General features: G+C 46.5%; 1 pseudogene; it reads left to right on the top strand.

Moving 5' to 3' along the window:
- Positions 1–4,932: 4,932 nt before the first annotated feature.
- On the top strand, positions 4,933–5,146 carry LOC144688044 (ATP synthase F(0) complex subunit e, mitochondrial pseudogene; annotated as a pseudogene).
- Positions 5,147–6,998: the final 1,852 nt, after the last annotated feature.

The following is a 6,998-nucleotide window of genomic DNA, read 5'->3' as shown; positions in this document are numbered from 1 at the left end:
AATTTGCGCCTTTATTAGGTCATCTGTCTATATAGACCTGTCACTGTTTCTTACAGAGGCAGATCACTGGCAAATTCTCACTTCTCACCCACCCACAACTCCTACCCGTACTGAGAGGTCTCATGTTGCCTCTCATATCTGGATTCCAGTCATCACCATCCCACTGCATTCTGGCTCCAAATCCCCAATGATCAGTGGGATCTCCTGGAGGATTGAAATTGTAGCACCCTCTTTGGTGCCATGCCATGTTTGGCTGCATTTGCTAGCACCTCCTACAGCAGATATTCTTGTTAAGTATCAGGAAATGTTTTATGTTTTTGGTTATCAAGTTTGCTTTGTCCAGCAAACGCTAGCTGCCCCCCTGATATTAGCACATTAGTTGGTGCTTGAAACAATATAGGCAGAGAGACCAATTAACTGAACAAAAATTGGTAGTTTATTGGAACTAAGAACAGAGCACTAACACCATGTGTGCTTCTTCAATCACCCCCAGCTCAAGACTTACAGTTACCCAAGAAGCCCAGGCTATGTAGCGATTGGTCAATACAGTCACATGGTCAACAACCACATTCTTTTAAAGATACATAGCACTCCACTTTACCACACCCCTCCTCCTTTACTTGAAAGTGCAATTGACAAGCATCACAACATCCCAATTATTTACATGAATAACTATTTACAAGTCAAGTCTCTGAGGAGGCTTCCTCGGACGTGTTGAGCATCATAGCTCAATGGTCTCTGCGGTTTTTCCAAGACCCCCTTCTCAGGGGTCAACTGCCCACCAGGCTCGTTGGTGGAAGCAGGTAAGTTTGTGTCTTCAACCCTCTCGGGTCTAACAGGCCCCACCGGTACTTCCAAGCCATGTGACATTTCTTCCACGGGCAGTGTAGACTCAAACGCAAATGATGATGGCATTCCTTCTTGTGGGACTGTCTCTCTTCTCCAAAGATGACCCACATGTCATCTAATTATTCAGCCATTTACTGACGCATTATAGGAGAGAGGCCCTGTCATGACACTCACTTCGCTTAATAGCCAATTGGGCCCCTCTCCAAAGTTCTTCGCAAAAACTGTGTCTCCCACTGTGAAATTTTTTTCATGATTATGGCCATCATGTCTAGCCTGCTGGGCCTCTTGGCTTCTCCCCACCCTCCCCCCTCAATTCGTCCTGATAAGAGTTAGACGGGTGCGGAGAAGTCTCTTCATTAGCAATTCAGCGGGGGCAACACCAGTGGTCATGTGTGGCATCGTCTGGTATGCGAACAGGAACCGTGACAATCTGGTGCTGATGGAATCCCCGTTCAGCTTTTTCATCCTGGATTTAAAAGTTTGGACTGCCCGCTCAGTCAAACCATTAGAGGCGGGGTGGTAAGGCGAGGTTTTGATTTGAGTTATTCAGTTGAGAGTTGTAAACCTGTGGAACTCCCCGCTGGGAAATGCAGTCCTGTTGTCTGACACAAGCACCTCTGGTAAACCGTGCACCGCAAAACGCAAACTGTCTATGGTGGCAGCAGATCTGGGTGACTGGACTTCATAGACATCCATCCACTCGGAGTGGGCATCTATTAGTAAAAGGAACATCGTGCCCAAGAAGGGCTCCATGTAGTCAACATGGAGACGCGCCCATGGTCATCCTGGCCATTCCCAGGGATGCAATGGAGCTAAGGTGGGGGTTGCTTTTGTGCCTGCTCGCATTGAAGACAACTTTTGACGATGGTTTCGATGTACACATTCATATCTGGCCACGACAAGTAGCTGCGCATGAGCATCTTCATCCTACTAATGTCAGGGTGAACGCTGTGTAATTTGGCCAGTAATGGCCTTCGCCCTCTCGGGGGCACAATAACCCTTGCTCCCCAGAGCAATGTGCCATCCTGGCAGGTAAGCTCATACCTGTGATTGAAATAGGATTTCGTGTCATCAGACTTTGGCTCGTCTGACCATCCATTCAAGACCTGCTCCTAGACGTGAGATAAAATTAGATCTCAGCTTGTCCACTCACGGATTTGTTTGGCCAGGATAGGGGAGGAATCCAAAAAAATTTAGCACCAAGACAAGTTCCTGGGGAATTTGAACCTTTACGTTGTTATCTCTCAGGAGGAGGCGGCTCAGCGCATCAGCATGTGCAATCTGGCTTCCCGATCGGTGAATAAAAGTGTGTTCATAAACAGCCAACATCAGTGCCCACCTCTGGATGTGAACAGATGCGATGGGGGTATCACCTTATCCTCTCCAAATAATCCCAGCAGGGGCTTGTGGTCAGATATAATACGAAAATGGCGACCGTGGAGGTATTGATGGAATTTCCAAACACCAAATACAACAGCCAAGCCCTCCTTCTCAATTTGAGAATATCGTCGCTCTGCAGCACTGAGCATGCGAGATGTATAACCAATGGGTTGTTCAGAGACATCTGCCATCTGATGTGAAAGTACAGTCCCTACTCCACAAGGGGATGCATCACAAGTTAAAATCGATTCTTTCTTTGGGTCCAAGTGGACCAGTAGAGCCAATGATCTTAACAATTGCTTCACCTTCAGAAACGTATCCTGGTGCGGAGCTTGTCAAATCCATTTATTGTTTCTCTTAAGCAATGCATATAACGGAGCCAGGACGGTTGATAGATTTGGGAGAAATTGCCCATAGTAGTTTATCATGCCTAAGAAGGTCTTTAGTTCTGTAGTGTTTCTCGGTGCAGGTCCCTCGCAAATAGCCTTGACCTTTTCTTCTACAGGATGCAGGCCCTGCGCGTCGACCTTATGGCCCAAGTAAACTACCTCTTTGGCTTGGAAAAGACATTTTTCTCACTTCAAGCGTGCCCCCGCTTGTGAGAAGCATTTGAGTACCTCCTCCAAATTAGCTAAGTGTTCTTTGTCAGTTTGTCCAGTGACTAAGACATCATCCAGATAAACAACGACTTGGGGCAGTCCCTGAAGCAGATTTTCCATGGTACGCTGGAAAATAGCACATGCCGATGAGACCCCAAAGGGTAGTCAAGTATATTGATATTATCCTCAACGTGTATTGATGTTCACAAATTCCCTAGAGCCTTCTTCCAACTCTACCTGTTGTTAGGCAGGCCTCATGTCGAATTTTGAATATGTGATGCTTCCTGCCAATTTCGAATATCATTCGTCAATCTTCGGTATCGGGTGTCTATCAAGTTTGGCCACTCTGTTTGCAATTAACTTATAGTCACCGCATAAGTGAACACTTTGGTCTGGCTTCAGTACAGGTACTATTGGTGCCGCCCACTCGGAAAATTCCGCCAGTTGTAAGATACCCAACTTTTGCAACCTGTTTAATCTCGGTCTCGACCTTGTCCCGTAGAGCATAAGGGACTGGCCTGATTCTGATAAATCTGGGGTTGCGTTAGGGTCTACAAGGATTTTGGCTTATAGCCCACGAATCCTTCATAGCTCATCACTGAAAATGGAAGCGTACTTCCATTCCTCTAAGTTTCTCGTTCTGATTTGAAAAATCTTGGCCCATTGCAATTTAATCTTTTTGAGCTGGTTGCGACCAGTTAAACTGGGGTCTGCCCCAGCTAGTACTATAAGGGGTAAATTTGCAGACTGATCCCCATACTGCACAAGGACTTGATATATCCCTTTCACTCTTATTTCTTCGCCCGCATATGTTTTTAATTTAGTGTCCGATTGTTCCAACTTAAAGGAAGGGCTCCTTTATTCAAGTGCCTGACATATGTTCTCCTATGACAGACGTTGATGCCCCAGTATCGATCTCCATCTTGATGGGTTGGTCAATGACTCTAATGACTACCTGGATTGGCTCAGTTCTCCCCACTTTCAGATTGCATAATGAATAGCTGTCAGATTCTGCTTCCTCTGGTTCTTCAACGAGACAGATTTCATGATTTCAACCTTTGTGTTCAAAATGCTGTCTCAGTCTATCTTGACAGTGCTGCATTATGTGACTATTGCAGTGGCAGAAAAAGTATTTGATATTTCCAAACTATCAATCGCCTGCAGGCTGCTTGGATGCATTTCTCTCATTAATGTAATGGGTTTTCACTGTAGTACTGTTGTTCTTCAATGGTCTGTACATAGTGGGTGTTCCTTGCCTTTCTGCAGAGTCCGATGTTTTTGGGCCTTTTGTTACCAGCCCTTCCCACCCGACATGATGGACGACGCCATTTTGTGTATCTTTATTGCCTCCGAGTCTCTAACAGCACTCTCCATGGCTGTTGCCAATTGTAATGCCTTACTGAAGTCTAGATTAGTTTCAGATAGCAATCGCTTTTGAATAAAATCGGCCCCGATTCCGCATATCAATCGGTCTCAACATGTCATTAATTGAAGTTCCGAACCCACAATATTCCATTAATTCCTTTAAGGCAGCTACATAGACAGCGATTGTTTCTCCTGGAAGCCTATTCCTCGAAGAATTTAAAACGCTGCATAGTGACTGAGGTCTTTGGCTTCAGGTGGTTTTTTACAATGTTTACTAATTTATCGAAAGTCTTTGTATCGGAGGTGCTAGGTGACATGAGGCTGTGGATCAGCCCATAGGTTTGTTCCTGCATGCTCCTGCTATGTCATTAGCGGTAAAGAAGAACACTAGGCGTTTAGCGTAATGAGACCAGTCGTCGGAAATGGGATTGAGTGGTTCAAGATGTCCAAACCGTGGCATACTCGATATCTAAGGAGGCTGCGCTTTCAAATAGCTTTCAAGGTAGTGGCGAAGTAACATGGCTGGCTTACCACGGCTTTCTTGATTGCTGTCAATTGATCCCATTTATCCTTGTCACTAGTTTTATGTTTTTGGTTATCAGGTTCACATTGTCTGGCAATTGCTAGCTGCGCCCTTGATGGTAACGCATTGTTTGGTGCTTGAAACAATATAGGCAGAGAGACCGATTAACTGATCAAACACTGGTGGTTTATTGGAACTAAGAATAGAGCACTCGCCATGGTTCCTCCGGCATAGGTGTCGCCTTTCATCAAGATGACTAGTTATTCAACATTGCTGGTTGGTATCATCTACGGGAATAAGCAATATGATTATTGAAAGTCCATTGCTGGAGAGGAGAGGAGAATTGAGGATGAAGAAAAAAAAACGAAAGGAGCTTGAGTGCATTGCGAAACAATTGGCGGAAGCTAATGAAGACACTATTTTGAAATGATTACCATTAAAAATAAACGAAGAGTCAGCATGCTGCCCTCGGTTTGCGAGCATGGACTTGTCAGATGTATCTATTCCGCACACATTTTTGGTGTGCTTTTCCAATGAGCGAGAAAACATTTTATTTGAACAATAAAAAAAAAACACCATGTGTACTTCTTCAATCTCTTGGCTTCTTCTCCAGCTCTAGGCTTACAGTTACCCAAGAAGCCCACATTGTGTAACAGTTGGTCAATACAGTCACAAGGTAAACTAACTACATTCTCTTAAAGGTACATAGCACTCCACTTTACCACAAAAAGAGACATAAAATAAATTTAGCTGAGAGTCATGTGCGGGCCAGCACTGCTCCTTCCTTGTTCGCCATCCCTCCTTGCCCGTGACCACCACCCGATGATCACCACTTGCATCACCACCAAGACTGCTGGTGCGCAGTTCAGCCAAAATTGCCCTTTTAAAGGCTTCAGTTTATGACCATCTACTCAGAAGATAACGTCCACTTTACATAGGATTTATGCCAATCCCTACTCCAATTGAGACACGTACGAACATACAAACATACAAATTAGGAGCAAGAGCAGGTCATTCAGCCCCTCAAGCCTGCTCCGCCTTTCAATAAGATCAGGGCTGATCTGACTGTAGCCTCAACTCCACTTTCCTGTCTACCCCCAATACCCTATGACTCCCTTGTCAATCAAAAACTTATCTAAATCAGCCTTAAAAATATTCATGACCCTGTCTTCATAGCTCTCTGGGGAAGACACTGCCACAGACTTACGGCCCTCTGAAAGAAAAAAATTCTCCTCGGGTGGAATTTTCCCAGAATTGCACTAAGTGCAGCAGCGGGCGGGTAAAATGGAGTCATACCCACCGACGAAAATGGCGGGTTTTCCCGCCGTATCATCCTGAACACGCCTCATTATTTATTCATTCCCGCGAAACATGCCGTTTCCATTGCGAGTGGGCTCTCATTCACCCGCCCGCCATCACGCTGCTGTTGCATCATGCCGGCCCCCATCTTTAATAGGCAGCCGCCAGCAAAGCATTCATCGCCACCAGCTTACCACCGCTGCCTGGGAGACATGGCCAGCAAAGGAAAAAGACTGCAGCCCCCGCTTCAACGACGGGTCCCTTGAGCGACTGCTGGATGCCGTGGAGGCCTGCCAGGAGGTGCTCTGGCCGCAGGATGGGCAGCAAAGTAACCAACCCGGCTTGGGAGGCAATGACAGCAGTGGTCAGCGCAAATATCCTGCTGAGGAGGACAGCCACTCAGTGCTGCAAAAGGACGAATGATGTCCCCCGTTCCACCAGGGTAAGTCACTCTTTTCATCACTCCCAACTCATACACTCACAAACCCATCATACATCCACAGGGCCCTCACCCACTGCCAGTGCAAGAGACATCACCATTCACTCTTTCACACAGCGTCATTGTCCTCACCCCGTCCATGGGAGCACTCACCACCCATACAGGCCAGGCATACTTATCATCTGGCCCGACAGACGTCCTGATACACTCTCCCCATCTCTATCCATGCAGGACAAACTGGCTCACAACAGGAGGGGAAGGTCACAGACAGGTGGAGGGATGCCGGTGATGAAAGTTCTGTCAGAATTTGAAAACAGAGCCATCCAGCTGCCGGCAATGACCGGACTGGTCCTGTGCTGACGGTGAGGTCAGTGATGCTCCACCAAGTGAGGGTCCAGCAGTGCAACATCCATCAAACAACCATGCCATGAGTGATGTGTCCTCTTTCACCAGCCACTGCCATGCAGCAATTATCTCTCCTTGCTTTCACAGGCACATCTGCCAAACATCCGATGGAGTCCATGATCCAGAGCCTCCAATCAAG

The sequence above is a fragment of the Cetorhinus maximus genome, chromosome 12, assembly GCF_964194155.1.
Source record: "Cetorhinus maximus chromosome 12, sCetMax3.hap1.1, whole genome shotgun sequence".
Taxonomy (NCBI): Eukaryota; Metazoa; Chordata; class Chondrichthyes; order Lamniformes; family Cetorhinidae; genus Cetorhinus; species Cetorhinus maximus.
The sequence above is the reverse complement of the archived record's forward strand: the minus strand, read 5'-3'. Positions and strand labels throughout refer to the sequence as shown.